General features: G+C 39.6%; 1 pseudogene; it reads right to left on the bottom strand.

Annotated features, from left to right (window-relative positions):
* Positions 1 to 15745, bottom strand: part of LOC110285153 — a 65354-nt pseudogene extending 49609 nt beyond the window's left edge.
* Positions 15746 to 17992: the final 2247 nt, after the last annotated feature.

The following is a 17992-nucleotide window of genomic DNA, read 5'->3' as shown; positions in this document are numbered from 1 at the left end:
TTTTACATATATTCAATACTGCTTCAATAATCTCTTCAATAGTCTATTAACGTTTTTGGAAGACTTTGTAGGTACTGTGATCTTCTGGCTCTTAAAGTTTTTCTGTCATGTTGCATGATTTTTCTTGAGCCTTTGATATATGGGTTGTATTGCAGATATGTCAACTCAGAATGAAAAATATATTCACTAACCCCAACAATATGTTTACCTAAATAATACCAGTATAATGACAATGCAAACTTGGATGGAAGAAATTTCCAGGCAAGATGAAGATCTACAGGTAGCCAATGACTGTTTGCAACAGGGAAATACAGTGTCCTCGAGGAATAAGCAACACCAGGCTTTCTAAGCCAAAATGTCCATCTCTTGACACATGTACAAAGTTGGCTCGAACTGCATTGATTTGTGAGTATGTATGTGCATGTGTACATGTGTGTGTGTGTATGTATTTAAAACAATGATAATTAGAGTAGAAGAGATCACACAATTGAGAGGGGCATGAAGCAAGTTTGGGTTGAAGGTGCAGGAGAGGTGTAAATTCAGTGTTCATGTATGGAATTCGCAAAGAAAAATAAAATAAGTCTATTAACCTATAAAAAAAAAAAGAAATCTGGAGCTCAAGGAGCATTCTGTTTGAAAAATAGCCACTACAATAGAACCAATCTATGATCCATGTATGGAAGTCAAGACCTACAAGCTCAAGGGAGAGCTAGCAGGACTAGGAAAGGAGACAGCCAAGGCCATGAGGCAAGGCTGGAATAATTGGAAAAAGAGAGGGAAGGGGGAATGTGGAGGAGTGAATTTAGGACACTACACAGTCCTGAGGAATCTCAGCTAGAGTCCACAGGAATTAGCAGCCCATTAGAAAAAGTGGGTGTCACACCTTGACACTGACTGTGCCTAATCACTGGCTGAGGTCAGAAAGGTGGAGACTAGCCCTGGTCAAAAATCCATTTTTGCTTGGAACTTGCTGGCCATTTCCTTTCAGCAACTTTTGCAGGTTTACCTTACATCTCCAGGTATTTACATGTTGGATTTCCCAGGCTATTTTTTTCTTTGCTGTATGTGCAGTATTTCTCGAGTTTCTTACTTGTGTTGACTTTATATACCATCAAATACCCAAGAATTATATGTTGATATCTCTGCTCCAGACTCAGCACCTGGTTCCTCCAGCTGTACATCTAATTGTCTATTTGAATATCTATTATATATTCCATGTTCAACAAGTCTAAAATATAGACATAAAAGACCTAAATGATGACAGAGCTTTATGTGTGTGTTTATCTTCATCTATATCTGAATACAAGGCCTGTGAAAGACATAAGGATCTCCTTTTGTATTTTCCCCACTCCTATATCCCCCCAAATAGAACACATTACTGTATGCTTACATGCAAAAGATATTCCTAAGGGCTTAGGACATAGGACTAAGCAAATGTGAATTTGACAAGAGAGTCTGGGCTATAGCCACGATCTCATTTAGCATTACCTAATCTAGTAATTGGATACCTAAATCTATCCCATGAGATGAGTTAATGGGTACACATAATTATTACTCACTGAAGAATTTTTATTCAATGAAATATGTAGAGTTCGTAAAAATTTAGGGTTTCGAAAAAACCAAAAAAACAACAACAACAACAAAAAAAAAAACAAAACCAAGCAACCACCTTACAGCAGATAATTAACTCACCATTCTAGCAAAGTCTAATGAGCACAATTAAAACTAACAGCAGTCGTATGCTGAACTGACTGTTCTGTGTAAATCATTGTGTATAACCTTCACAACACCCATAACAAAGTAATGGTAACATCATCCTGCTTTAGAGTTAAAGAAATGACAAGCAGAAAGAATTTCTAAGAGTTTTTATTTCTTTTATTTCCCTACGAGATACAGCTAAAAATTCAGGGGACTAATCTGAAACATTTTTATATATTGAAACTGAGGCTAAGTCTGTTCACAATGAAGGTTTCCCCCGAGGAGGGCCAACAAAACAAAACTAAACAAAAGAGTCATCACTTAGGTTATTTAATGTCAATATTAGATGAAGTAAGATGTTGGTCTTAAAGGAATTTTAGGTGCGAAATTTAGATTGGTTAAATATAAAATGAGATGCCCCTACTTATAGTAATAATAATAGCCCTAATAGGGCTAACAGATCCCCTGCTTCATATTCTCCTTAATCTTAACACCATGTTCATGTACATTGCTTAGATTTCAATGAACAAGTTTACAGAAGGGGGGCAGGGGGACAGAGTTCTTTGGGATAGGAATGCTTGCACTTTATCCTCGAATGCAGGAAGTCCATGTCATCTGTCTTAGTCAGGGTTTCTATTCCTGCACAAACATCATGACCAAGAAGCAAGTTGGGGAGGAAAGGGTTTATTTGGCTTACACTTCCATNCTGCTGTTCATCACCAAAGGAAGTCAGGACTGGAACTCAAGCAGGTCAGGNAGCANGAGCTGATTCAGAGGCCATGGAGGGATGTTCTTTACTGGCTTGCCTCATCTGGCTTGCTCAGCCTNCTCTCTTATAGAACCCAAGACTACCAGCCCAGGGATAGCACCACCCACAAGGGGCCTTTCCCCCTTTATCACTAATTGAGAAAATGCCTTAGAGTTGGATCTCATGGAGGCATTTCCTCAACTGAAGCTCCTTTCTCTGTGATAACTCCAGCTGTGTCAAGTTGACAGAAAACTAGCCAGTACATCATCCTACCAGTAAAGAAATGGCCATCAAACTTAATATGATTTGGGAATAGCAGAAGTAAAATGCTAATGAAAGAATGACAAATAATAATAATAATAACAATAACAACAACAACAACACAGAAGCAAAGGAGATTTCCACATAGTGAAGTATGTCATCAGATCACATTTCAGAATACCCCAGAGGACCAATAGGTGACACTTGAATTGGGCATTATAAAACCCATGTTTTATGTCTGCTTTAAAGTGGGGATAGATTTTGAAGTTGAACAAGCAATCTCTCATTTTCTCAATTCTTTATCTATATGGAGCTGTGACAAAAGGATGGACCATCTAGAGACTGCCATATCCAGGGATCCATCCCATAATCAGCTTCCAAACGCTGACACCATTGCATACACTAGCAAGATTTTGCTGAAAGGACCCTGATATAGCTGTCTCTTGTGAGACTATGCCGGGGCCTAGCAAACACAGAAGTGGATGCTCACAGTCAGCTAGTGGATGGATCACAGGGCCCCCAATGGAGGAGCTAGAGAAAGTACCCAAGGAGCTAAAGGGATCTGCAACCCTATAGGTGGAACAACATTATGAACTAACCAGTACCCCGGAGCTCTTGACTCTATCTGCATATGTATCAAAAGATGGCCTAGTCGGCCATCAGTGGAAAGAGAGGCCCATTGGACATGCAAACTTTATATGCCCCAGTACAGGGGAATGCCAGGGCCAAAAAATGGGAATGGGTGGGTAGGGAAGTGGGGGAAGGGTATGGGGACTTTTGGGATAGCATTGGAAATGTAATTGAGGAGAATATGTAATAAAAAATATTAAAAAAAGAGAAATGCCTAAACCCAATGCGGCTTTACCGAATATGTTTTAATTCTTTCCCAGGGGTAGGTTACATGGGAAGCATACTGAGAAGAGATCTAGCTATGACATCATTCATTTCAATAGTTATGCCAGAACTCAACTCCAAAAGTGTTACACTTTTAAATTTTATTCTTACCCTTTACACAGATATCTCATAAGGCTCTTCCTTAATTTTATATGCTTCAAGATTGTGTAAGATTTTAGGATTATTCTGTACATTTCTCAATCCAGCCTGCAATTGTATGCTCTCCACTTCTCTTCCCATGCACAGTTCATGTTTCCCCTCTCATACCTGAGCTCTTCCTTGTCACATCAACTGCTGTCCATGCTTCCTTTTGATGAAACACCATGATGAAAGAACAATCCAAGTGGAAAGGATTTATTTGGTTTACACTTCATACTGTGGTTCATCATCAAAAATGTCAGGACAGGAACTCAAGTTGGGTGGGAACCTAGAGGCAGGAACCATGGAGGGATGTCACTGGTTTGTTCATCATGGCTTTCTCAGCCTGTTTTCTTATACAACCCAGGGCTACCAGCCAATGGATGGCATCACTCACAATGGGCTGGGTCCTCCCCAATAAACCACTAATTAACAAAAAGCCTTACAAGCTTACCTGCAGCATGATATTATGGAGGCGTTTTCTTAATTGAAATTCTTTCCTCTTAGATGACTTTAGCTTTTGTCAAGTTGACATAAAATTAACCATCACACCTTCTTTAGCTTAATGATGTCTAAAATCTGTGATACTAACACTACCCTTACCTTTCTGTTCCAGATACTTTCCATATCTTGAATGTGTTGCTTATTTTATATCTGACAAAATAGGTTAATATATATTAATATACAAAATAATGGTAGATTCAATTTCATAAAACAAACAGTGCTACATGCAAAGATACATGTTAGCCTCAATACAGTAACAGAGCTACTTAAATACCCTGTATGCACTAATACACAGACCATCCTAAACATTTTGATTAGGAATAGAGAGGCATTTGAAAAGACTCTGGTAAGGAAAATGGAATATTGAAAGGGACTTATTACAATAGACACAACTTAAAACAAAAATCATTAGGTTATAATTTAAAAGCTTATATTCAACTAAATGGGAATTGTAAACATAGTGTTGTGGGTAAGTTGAATATCTTTTTCTCACTCTGTAATAAAATCCACTCAAAGTTGATTCAGAATATTAAGTCAGGAAACTAAAAAATATAGAGGACAAAGTTACAGGACTCATTTGAAGACAATGGTGTAGGCAAGTGCTCTCTGGATTCAACTCCAGTTGCTCAGGAATTATTGCTACAGAGACCTTGTTTCCAACACCTGAAAAGATTAAGAAGAGAGAGAGATAACATTTTCAATGAGTTCATGAATACATTCAACCTAGGTTTAAGACCTCGGTTGTGGGATTCCAAAGATTAAATGTCAGCAAAGAATGGACAGAAGTATTGCAACCAATGTCTCAAGGAAGCTGAGTTTGCATTCAGCTGTATAGACTACCTACTTGTTGTATATTTCTCCTAGTGGACAGGGTCTATTTTTAAAACATCTGGATATTGTAAAAAAGACCCTTATTTTCTGGAATCTGACATGTAGCAACATCCACAAGCACAAGAATGCAAACTAAAAGCTCATTCAAGAAGCAATTTCTACAGTGAAGGAAAAAAGAAAAAAAACTAAGCAAATAAAAAGTGAACCTCAAATTGAGAGGAGCAGAGAGATATGAATCTAACCTGACTCATTCCAGCCCAGGGAAGGTAAGAAACGAGAAGCCAAGAGGTGCCCCCAGTGACTTTCAATCTGACACTGTCCTTTCGTGATTTGTTCAACTTCTCTTGTCTTTGTCCTGTATGTCTCTTATACTCCCTCCCCAAGGATATTATGTATGTAAAATAATATTATTATCCTATCAATTAAAATGTAAAATGTCATATGCAAATGATAAATGTCTTTATTGATGAACACATGCCAGAAATGTTGAGGTGAGCTCCCTAAAATCCAAGAATAAAGAAGAGCTCTTAAGTCTGTTGTTTGGGCTTCCAGCTTCTCAGATGTCAGCCATTCAGGGATATGAGCTCTCCTGCCATTATCTCTGCCCTCTCTTTTAGGGGCTGGGAATCTGATATTCCTTTTAGCTACTGTTCACTTTATAACTTTATCCTTCTTCCAAAACTGCTACTACCTGGAGAAGCTTGGGGTTTTCCTGGTATCATCTGTTTAAAAATTTGGATCATCACAAGATACGAGGAACTACTATAACCTATCCTGGGTACACGCCCTCAGCTTCAGCTGCTCTGACTTACTGTAAACTTGTAGTCTCCTTCCTTCTATGTGTGATTGACTGTACCCCTAGGAAAGAGCTGAGAAAGGAAAGGTGTAGTATGTCTCCACCAAAGCATAAGCAATTAGAACAGGAACAACTCTGTGCCTTTGAGGAGTTGATCCAGAACCTGTGGCTGGAAAAAAAAGAGTGACTAAAGATCATACAATCATTTTGGAAGGTGAACTCTGACCAGGCAACCCTAGTGCATGATTTAGAAAAGCTTTTCCAAACTGTGGTCTGCACTTCACCTGTGTTTTCCATACTGGCTTCATGTTAACACAATGCAGGGCCAATTAAGCCATCCATAGTAGACAAGGCCTTGAACCAAGGACTACACAGAAGTATGGAGAATGCTCTTAGCCTTGGCAGATTTTTTTCACGTCTTGGTGCCTAGGAAGCTGTGTTCAGAGTTTCTCTAGTCTTCCAGTGCCGAGATGGTCATGGCATAAAATCATGTGAAGTTCTGATGAGGGTGAGGAATGAATTTCCCATTAAGCATCTTTTTGTAGTGAGAATTTTGGTTTCTTAAAAAACCCAGTTATGTTAGGGGAATCTGTTTTTGTTCTAATCCCACATGTGGGAGAAGAGATTGCTTCAGTTTGTCCACAGCCATTAACTTTGGTGGCCTTGTGCTCTAGTGGGACATGATTTTTGCCAGCTGCAGATAGTTGAATTTTGGGGAGTCTGGAGAGAGTATAAATGCAAGGGACCCAGAGAGAGGATGTGGTTCCTGCTGCTCCCCTGATGCTGCTCCACTGATGCTCCCCTCACTGCTGCTGGTTCTTCCTGCTTCTTTTGCTACTGCTGGATTCCTGGTTTGTGGATACATTTTCTGGATTGGGGATGTCCTAATGACTAAGATTGGACTTGCCCCTAGGAGCCTGACACCCCTAGTTAGCAGGAAGTAGTCTAAAAAGGTCTGTACCCCCTTTCTCTTCTTTCTCTTCAACCTAGTTTTATAGTGTTAGAGAGAATTTGGGTGCAGTAAGTGTTGGACACATGTTAGGTATAAGAACCCAATAAATTATCCAAAATATATGCATATGACTTCCTTTATTGCATTATTTATTCACTTTACATCTCAGTCACAGCTCCCTCTTCCCTGTGGCCTTCACAAAGTTCCTTCTCCCACTCCTCTTTTCCTTTTCCTCTGAGAAAGGGGGAACTCTCCCATGGGTATCACCAGACCTTGCCACACCAAGTCACTGCAGGGTTAGACTTATCCTTTCCCATTGAGGACAGAAAGGTGACCCAGTGAGGGGAACATATCCACAGGCAGGCAACAGATTCACAGACAGCCCCCACTCCAGTTGTTGGGGGACCACCATGAAGACCAAGCACATATGCTAAATACATGTGGATGGCCTAGATCCAGTCCATGGTTGCTCTTTAAGTGGTGGTTCAGTTCCTGGGAGCTCCCATGGGTTCAGGTTAGTTGATTCTGTTGGTCTTCTGGTGGCATCTCTAATCCTTCCATCTAATATTTGACAGGTCTCTGGATCTGTTTCCATTGACTGCTGAATGGAGCCTCTCAGAGGACAGTCATGCTAGGCTCCTGTCTGCAAACATAACAGAGTCTCATTAATAGATTCAGGAATTGGTTCTTGCCCACAGGATGGGTCACAAGTTGGGCCAGTCATTGTTTGGTCCTTCCCTCAGTCTCTCCTACATCTTTGTCCCTGGACTTCTTGTAGACAGGACACATTTTGCATCAAAGGTTTTATTGGTGGGATGCTGTCCTCATCCCTCCACTAGGAGTCTTGCTTGGCTACATGGAGAGGTGGCCACTTCAGTCTCCATATCCCCTACTACTAGGACTCTCAAGTAGAGTCACCATCATGGACTCCCTCAACATTCCCTGGTCTCTGGCATGTCCTAGAGGTCCTCCTCTCCAGTGCCAGTTTCACTTCTCCTTCGTTCTTCCTACACCTGATCACCTGCTCTTTTCTCCTTCTCATCCCCTCTCCTACCCAACCTTCCCTTCATCCAACTCCAATGACTATTTTGTTTCACCTTCTAAGTGAGATTTAAACATCTCCCTTAGGCCCTCCTTGTTACTTAGCTACTTTGCATTTGTGGGTTGTAGCATGGTTACAACCTGTACTTTATAGCTAATATCCACTTATAAGTGAGTGCATATCATGCAAGTCATTTTGGGTCTAGTTGCCCTACTCAGGATGATCTTTTCTAGTTCCATCAATTTGCCTGCAAATTTCATGATGTTCTTGTTTTTAATAGCTGAATAATATTCCATTGTGTAAATGAACCACATTTTAAAAAATCCATTCTTCAGATGAGGAACATCTGGGTTGTTTCTAGTTTCTAGCTATTATGAATAAAGGTACTGTGAAGATAGATGAACAAGTATCCTTGTGGCATGGTGGAGCATCTTTTGGGTATAGGGCCAGGAGTGGTTTATCTGGATCTTGAGGTAGAACTATTTCAGATTTTCAGAGAAACTACAAAATTGATTTCCATCCATTTGGCTAATGCCAGGGCCAAAAGAATGGGAATGGGTGGGTAGGGAAGTGGGGGGCGCTATGGGGGACTTTTGGGATAACATTGGAAATGTAATTGAGGAAAATATGTAATAAAAATATTAAAAATTAAAAAAAATTGATTTCCAAAGGTATTGTACAAGTTTGCATTCCCACCAGCAATGAAGAAATTTTCTCCTTGCTCCACACCCTTTCCAGAATGTTTTGCTTCTTGAGTTTTTGATCTTAGCTATTCTAATGATTGTAAGGTGGAATCTCAGAGTCATTTTGATTTGTATTTTCCTGATGACTAAGGACACTGAACATTTCATTAAGTGTTTCTCGGCCATTAGAGATACCTCTGTTGAGAATTCTCTATTTAGCTCTATACTCATTTTTTAATTGGGTTATTTGTGTTGTTGGTGTTTAACTTGTTGAGTTCTTTATATTTTTTGGATATCAGTCATCTGCCAGATGTAGAGTTGGTGAAGATCTTTTCTAAAACTCCATTCTGTTGTTTTGTTCTATTGACCATGTCCTTTGCCTTACAGAAGCTTTTCAGTTTCATGAGGTACCATTTATTAATTGTTGATCTTAGAGCATGAGCCACTGTTGTTCTGTTTGGAAAGCTGTCTCCTGTACCATAGTTCATAGCTCAAGGCTTTCCTGCATTTTCTCTTCTCTTATATTTAATATGTCTGATTTTAAATTGAGGTCTTTGATCCATTTCTACTTGAATTTCATGCAATCTGATAAATACAGGTCTATTTGCATTCTTCTACATGCAGACATCCAGTTAGATCAGCACAATTTGTTGAAGATGCTCTCTCTTTCCATTGTATGGATTTGGCTTCTTTGCAAAAAATCAAGCGTCCATAGTGTGTGGGTTTATTTTTTAATGACTTCGATTTGATTCCAGTGATCAACCTGTCTCTTTCTATACTAATACCATGCAGTTTTTATTACTATTGGTCTGTTGTAGACCTACATGGTCTTATCATAAGATTATATGCTGGGCCTGCTTACACTATATAGAGCAGAAAGAAGGAATTTTCTTCATGTTGGATGAGCTGAGTTTCCTTGCACTAGGCTAGATTCACACTTATGCCACTCAAACCATCTTTTAGGCCACTATGAATCTGTATACTCCCTGATAATACTTTATGATATTGCTGGAGTCAATAATTCTCTGATCTTGCTTAGTTCTAGGGAATTGGACTCCTTAAATTAGTGGGCAACAATTGACAATAAGAGATTTCTTCCTGCAGCCAGAAAGAATTTCATCTTCACAGTACAGGTACCATTGTTCTGTGGCCATAGTCATGGCTGTCATGAACAGAGTGTAACCATCACAGACAATCAATGAGAGTCTTCCTCCCTCTCTCTGAGCAACAAACCAACATGGATTTACTATGGGCCCTGAGTTTAAAATGGGCAATAAGTATTGAAAATCTTTAAAGACAAAAGAGATGGGAGGCAATGCCAAAGGAATCCAGATTTTAAAAATCTACCATTCAAAAGCAAGTTACTAAATATACTTTGAAGACAAATATTAAATAGACCACATCATAGGAAGCACCTGACTGAAAATGTAGGTTGAAATAGAAAGAGTCTCTCTGCTCCTCTTTCTAGTTTCAACTATTAGCTTTTTCTCTGATTTCTAAGGCAGCATCCAAAACACTTATTTTCTACCTCTTTGCTGAAGGAAGGCATCTAAGAAGAAGTGTGAAAGCTAGCTAACAACATTTGTTTTTTCTTTAGTTTTTGACTCTATTAATGTTCATTACAAAAGTCAAAGAACAGATGTGGAGGCTCATAAGTCCCAACAAATAATTTTGTCACAAAGTATTAGGTAACAGATATAATAGGGTATATCTTTTTTTAAACTTTATAAACTACTTTGTCTTCACATTTGATGCCATATATATATATATATATATATATATATATATATATATATATATATATACACACACACATCAATAATGCTAGACAAGGGAGCCCAGTGGGAGAAAGAGGATCCCACAATAGGAAAAGGAGTCAGGGACTGTCCTCAGTCCTACTCTTAAGATTCTCACAAGAACACCAAGTTATTGAGCCATAACAAATATGCAGAAGACCTAGGTCGGATCCCTACCTGCTCTCTGATCTCTGCTAGTCCCCGTGAGTCCCTTGTTCTCCTGGTGTGTCACTGAACGTACTGGTTCCTCTAATCCTTCCCTCTCCTTAGTAAAGCTTCCCCTAATGCTTGGCTGTGGGACTCCGCATCTGCTCCCATCCGTGCTGTATAGAGTCTCTCCGGTCTCTGTGATGATGATTAATCTAGATTCCAGTCACAGAACAATATGCAGGCAGGATCAACTCTAGGTCTAAGCTTTTGTGGCTGGGCTGATGTCCCAATCTCTTCACTTGAGACCCTGTGTGGTTGCAGAAAATGGTGTGTTTAGATTCCAAGTCCTCCATTCTAGGCTGTATGCTAGGGTTGCTTTTATAGATTCTATGAAGCTTCCATTCCACTAGGTTTCCACCTCTTAAAGAGAGGATACCTTGTGAGTGTTCAGAGCATTGATGTAGTCAGTAGTCAGTTTGAAGTTGTAGAGGAAACTAGAAATTGCATATTTTATTGGCTGTCAAAGCAAACATGCAGGGAAAAAAAGGCTGTGAGAGTTAAAGGAAAGAAAGAAGTTGAGATGTTTTACAAAGAGCAGAAAGAGTGAGGGCCATTTGGATATGGAAGGTGGTGAGGAGAAGGGAAGGCTTCAAGGTGGCCTCAAGATTCACAGCTCACACAGGAAAGGCTAAAGCCCACCTGCTGGTTGAAGCATCAAGACTAAGCTAAGAAATCTTTGTGTGTATAGGATCAGAAAAGAAAGGGGGTGAACTAAGTGAGCCAGGGCAGGTTTGGAATGTGATGAAGGAAGTTGTCACAACAAGCTTAGTCAGCGTTTACCATTAAGAACAGTTATCAGCATTTTATCTGTTAGTTTTACTGAAAAAGAAATTTGAAATAATCCTGATTACTTTTTAGACTCAATTATTTTAAATACAATATCAGCCAAGCAAAGTAAGAGGCTGGAGTTGAAGATTTAATTTGTAAGTTTTTCTAACTGCTTGATACTTTTGAGTACATATTTGTTTAAATTGAGGTTTCTATCTCCATACATTGTTTGCATTGACTTAGGATGTGTGTGATGCATATATAACTGATTACTGCAATTAGAAATCTAAGCCACATGGATCTATTTGCCTTTTCTCAGGCGCTGTTTCCACAAGACATAATATTTAATCTCCCCAGATATGGCCAGTACATTAACACATGGACTCTGAAGTAACCATGTGGTTTCTCACATTATAAAATAGGTGTGTGTGTGTGTGTGTGTGTGTGTGTGTGTGCATATATGTCTTTGTTTATACACATGAGTCTTTGTGCAAGTACAGGTTTTGTGTGTGTGTGTGTGTGTGTGATGCTTATGTAGTTTCTTATATAAAGGAAAGTGTGGACAGTTGAAATTTATTTGGTTTCATGGTCTTGTTAAGTAACTCTGAGTTGTCTCAAGCTTATAGTATTCACTACATATTTTTAAGCACAATTACTGGAATTATAAGGTCAGCAGAATCATTAATAAAACTACAGAGTTACTGGAACTGGAAATATAAGAGTATAAAAGGTTTAACATTTTAAAAATCCAGTGTGAAAACATAAAGGAGGCAAGATATCTATCTATCTATCTATCTATCTATCTATCTATCTATCTATCTATCTATCTATCTACCATCTATATCTAGTGTATATGCATGTGTACATGTAAATTTTCTTATGTGTATGTATGTCTAAGAATTTGTGCAGAGTGCAGCACAAGCACATTGAGGTCAGAAGACAGTTTTGAGTGTCATACCTTTTGTACCTACCGTCTGTCTTTTGAGAAAGAGCCTCTGATTGGCCAGGGACTTTGACAAGTTGGCTAGATCAGCTAACAAGCAACTTCCAAAGATCTGTTTGTGCTCCCCTGAGGTTCATCATCACTGATATGGCAGGGTGTCTCACAGTATCTATTTTTTTTCATGGTCTCTGGGCATTGAACTTGGGTCCTCATGCTTCCAAGGCAAGTACTTCCCAGTCTGGTTTTCAGATCTGCTTTTAAATGAACATTAGCAAGCTGATTGTTCAATCTAATCATAAAAACTACAGCTTCTGCATGGAGGTATGGTGTCAGCTAAAATATTTAATTTGATTGATACTTCTCAAGAAATACAGGATAAAAATGGTATATGACATGACAGCATGGATGTCATTGAAGAGAAATTCAAATCTGTCTTTCAACACACCATCATAAAAACAAGCAATATAAACCTTATGTAAAACTAATCTTCATATAGTAATCTTTGATGCTATTGAAATAGCAGACAAATCTTTTATGAAAATGTATTAAGATTCCAGAAAACAAGTGTATTTGTTTCAACACTGAAAGTTAATGGCAGAAAACAATGTCTGAAGCATAAATCTAAAGATAAAATGGATCAATTAATTCCTTTTGCAATTATTCCATCTTCTTATTGTACTATTTATCTTATCCTGGTTGCCTGGTAACTTGGTGGTTATCTGAGAAGATCACAACAAGCAACATTGAGGACAAATGTGATTAAGCACACACAGTGCCTGCTCCCTTTTAGGCTGAAAAGACATTGGAACAGCTCATGGGTCTAAGCATAAGGACTAGTATAAGGATGCTGGGTACAAGGTGACAATTCCACCTATCCTTACTATCTACAGCTCTTGTGGAAGTTATTTTAATTCAGGCAACTTCTCCTTCTTTCAAGTGTATAATGGAAATTGTTTTAGCAAGTATCCCTCAGAGTTGTTATGAACCTTAGATGGGATCAGGTATGTAGAACAAACAAATGTAGGCTACATATATTTTCTGTGTCAACAGCACAGCCATTACTGCCACTGAAGGGAACAGAGTTTGCTGTTGGAAAATCTGAAATGACTCATTACTGAAAGCTAAGCATGAAATCTATGCAGATGCTTTGTTAACCATATAGAATACTTTAATTGAGACAGGAACAAATTGACATCAATTATAGCATAAAATAATTTATAGAAAGAATTTCCATGGCAAATACTGAGTCAGTGGCTGGGGATATCTACACATAGGCATTCATAGGAACCAGAGCGATTGAGTGAAGTAGTGTCATCACTTAAGGGTGGTCTTGTTAGCACACTTAACTAGCTGGCCTACTTTTTTATTACTTTTTTCTTTTTTTTTTGAGATTATAATGTAATTACATAATTTTCCCTTCTCTCTCCTTCCCCCATCAACTCCATCTTTTAAGAAATTTTCTTGGTCTTATTAATGTTGATATTCCTGTTCCAGGCATGAATGTATGACTAACTGGTCTCCTTTGGGTTGCAGACTCTCTCTTTCCACACTTTTGTCTATCTAAAGGAAATGGAGACACTATAGGAAATAGTAAATGAGAACTACCCAGCTGAGAAAACTACAAAAGCAAATTTCTCAACTCCAAGAAATAGAAACAGCAACAAAATTCTTTATGTCAATTGTCAGGATTGTGTGAAAGAAACACTGAACTATGCATAATGAAGTAAAGAATTTGATTATGTAGAAGCTTGAGAATTATTACTGTAATATTTACTCTGTTCTTATTATATGCCAGGACTTGTGTGAAATTCAGGAAGCAGATTGCACAATATACATAAATATGTGAAACATACTACTGAATGCCAACTAATGGGCAAATTATGAATTTTTTTGAATTAGGATTTTTATGGATAATTGTAGCTTTCATTTTATTTCCACCTTAATTCTCACAGTAACTATTTATTACAGTTATTGAATTACTCAGGAGTCTTTTGCTTAAAAATAATAGAAATTCAACTGCAACTGAATTGACCTTCCTCCCTAAGTCATGAATTAATCATCAGGGAGAAGGCTATCATAGTTCTTAGACTCCACAGACTTGCTTGCTGCATGAGAAGGATCCTGGTCGAGTTGCACTTAGATTCAGCACTGCCAGATCTATCAATATCTCTCCTTGGGTCCTCCACCTGTCAGGATTTAGTAATTTCAGCTTTTCCACTGCAGAAGAACCTTCTCTGTGTGCTGTTGAGATGGCTGCTGCTATTCAACCTTCCTGTCTCTGGCATTCCATCTCCAACAGAGAAAAAAATATATGGTAGATTTTAGAGATCCCATTTTGATTCATTCTAATTCAGTCTCACAATGGGTGGTAGAACAGATACATGGAATGAAATTGATTGTTATTTTATTTTATTTTTTTTTATGTTGAGGACCAAAAGTGCTATGGAAAGAAGATAGAGGAGCACTTTCCTAATGAGTAGAGATGGAGACCGCTGTCCCATTGGAATCTCTCAGTCACCCTGTCCACAAATTCTTTACTTCCACTTATTAAAAATTTATATTTCAGTCAGGCAGTGGTGGCACACACCTTTAATCCCAGCACTTGGGAGGAAGAGGCAGGCGGATTTCTGAGTTTGCAACCGGCCTGGTATACAGAGTGAGTTCCAGGACAGCCAGGGCTGTACAGAGAAACCCTGTCTTGAAAACAAACAAACAAACAAACAAAAACAAAATTGGTATTTCATGTTGATTTTTGTGAGATATTTGTCTTTAAAATAGGTTTTACTATATACATAAACCCATGACATCTGCTGAGCTTTGCCCCCTAAGAACAAGTAGTTCCCAGATTGTACCCCTGTAGGAACTACTAGATATTTCACAAGCTCTCTGAAGTCAGAGAAGCCTTTGTATATACTCAGCAGGGATATCGCATGAGGAAAGAGATGGAAAGAGCAAGAGTGTGTGGCCAGGAGATGAACTTCTATTAATGCAATACAAATGTGTTTTCAGTTTATCCACTTCTTTGTCTTAATGGAATATGACAGCATATGATGCTTGTACTGCTTCTGTGTTTTTGATTGGGTCAGATGCTTCCCAAGAGCTATATAGTCTTTGAGTGGAGAGTGTGCTTGAGTAGAGAGTAGAGTTTGTCTTGAACTTTTCTTAGGTATTGCATCACTAATGGAGGCATTGCATTAACAAATTATGAATACAAATATACCAGAGACTATTAGACCCTGTGGTTAAGACAATGAGCAAACAGGTAAAATTATTAGTTACTGAAATTATAATGTAAAATAACATAGCAGAGGATGTGGGGTGGTGAGCTGTGCAGAGGCCTTGAACCCCAGTGACCTGGTGGGCAGTGACTTCCACCTGTATGGGACATCAGGTGTTTGGCCATACCTCCTGTGGCCCTGGCTCCTGTAGCAACTACAGCCTCCCACAGCATCCTGCAGAGAGGTGTGTGGCCATTGGTCATGTAGGCAATGACCCAAACTCCTGGTATTCCATCTGGACTCCACCCCCACAGTTATCTGGAAATAGCCAGATATGCTCCTCCCCACAATTACCTGTCAATAGCCAGAATGGCCCAGTCCACTAAAAAAGGAATTGCTTTCCCCCTCCTTGCTCTCTTACTTCTTATTTTCTTGCTCCTTTGCTCCCCTCACCTCTGCCTTCCCTTTACCCACTCTCCACATGGCCATAGATGGCCTCGACTTCCCTATTCATTCCCTCTTTCTGCATTTCTATAATAAATGCCTTAAAACCATGGACTGCCTATTCTCATAGGACCCACCATGCTGGAGCAATGGAACAGGCCTTCCCCTAACAAGCTGCACATCTAATCTCCTGCCAGAGGCCTCCCTGTGCTCCAGCCAAGGCTGTTCACCGACCAATCCAAGCAACTCATACACCAAAAGACTCTCCTTGTCCCCACAGTAACCAGTGGGAGCTCTCTTCTCCCTGCCCTTTTCCCTTCAGCCCCCCGGGTCTGAGTCTGCCCTAAGGTCCCCACTCTGTTCTCAGCTCTTCCGAGGCATCCTGTGGCTTTTGTGGTGTTCAAGACTGATAACCTGATGTCCCTGTCCTCCTTGTGGCCCAGGTACCGCAGAATTGGCTCTTCCACGGTACCCAGTGGCATCTGTGTTGCCCAAGAGTTGGAGCCCGAGTCCAGCAGGTCCGTGGGGACACCAGACTGTGACTTCCTCACCCATGGAGTAGGGTTCTGTGGCTTCTCACAGCCTGACACCCACCAGTGGTTCTGTGGGGGTGAGTGCAGTCAAAACTTCCCAGGTCCTTTCTCTCCCAGAGGCCCTAACCTTGAACAGATGCAGGACCCCATTTCTGACCCGCAAGAAGACCCTTAAACTATAACAAGTATGATAGAGCTTATCAGAGGAAAAAATAGGTATTTTATAACTGAGCAAAAAATACAGTTAATTAAGCCCTTCCAGGGGGACATCATTAAGGTTTTAACTTAGTTCACATGTCATTTGGGAAAGTCTAGTGACTTTTTGGCCTTGTGCTTTCATTGTTCCTTACACTGGGATAAAACTGGGAACATTCTTCCATTGTTGGTGGAAGTATAAACTTGAACCATTTTGGAAATCAATTTGGCAATTTCTCAGAAAACTGGGAAAAGTTCTACTTCAAGACCCAGCTATACCACTCTTGGACATATACCTGAAAGATGCTCCACCGTACCACAAGGATACATATTCAACTGTGAGCAGCTTTACTCATAATAGCCAGAGATTGCAAAGAACCTAGATGTCCATCAACTGAAGAATGGGTAAAGAAAATGTGGAACATTTATACAATGGAATACTACTTAGGTATTAAAATCAAGGACACCATGAAATTTGCAGCCACGTGGATGGAACTAGAATATATCATCCTGAGTGAGATAACTCCAACCCAGAGAGACAAACATGGTATGTACTCACTTATAAATGGATATTATCTATAAAGTTTAGGATAGCCATCCACAGCCCCAAAGAAACTAAGTAACAAAGAGGGCCTTGTGGGGAGGCATTTGATTTTTTACTGAGTAGGGGAATAGAATAGGCATAGGGGTAGATGGAGGAAGAGAACTGTATGGGCAAGAGGGTAGGGAGGGGAACAGGACAGATCTAGTGGGGGAAAGATGGAAGGAGAGAACTGGCATGTGGGAGGGGAGCATCCTTCAGATGAGCTAGAAATCTAGGACAGTGGAAACTATTAAGGCTATCATAGCCAAGATGTCTAGCAATGGGGGATATAGGACCTGAAATAGCCATATCTAGTAACCAAAATAGACTTCCAAAAGGAGGGATCAGGATACTAATCCACCTTCACCCCACAATCTGTCCTGCCTACAAGATATGTGGGAGTAAAGATGTAGCAGAAATAGAGAAAAAGACTAACCATTGACTGGCCCAGCTTGAGACCCATTTCATAAAAGAGAGCCCACCACTGACACAATTCATGATATTTTGCTATACTTGTCGACAGGTGCCTAGCATAACTGTCATCTGAGAGACTTTATCCAGCCCAGCAACTGATGGAAACACTTACAGAGACTCATAAACAAACATTATGTGAGACTTGGGGAATCCTGTTGAAGAGGGGGGTGAGGTACTGATGGTCAAGGACACCCCAAGAAAAGCTATAAAATCAACTAACCTCGGCCCATAGGGGTCAACAGAGACTGTACTGCCAAACAGAGAACATGCATGGTATAGAC

The sequence above is a fragment of the Mus caroli genome, chromosome 18 (assembly GCF_900094665.2).
Source record: "Mus caroli chromosome 18, CAROLI_EIJ_v1.1, whole genome shotgun sequence".
In the NCBI taxonomy this organism is placed as follows: Eukaryota; Metazoa; Chordata; class Mammalia; order Rodentia; family Muridae; genus Mus; species Mus caroli.
The sequence above is the reverse complement of the archived record's forward strand: the minus strand, read 5'-3'. Positions and strand labels throughout refer to the sequence as shown.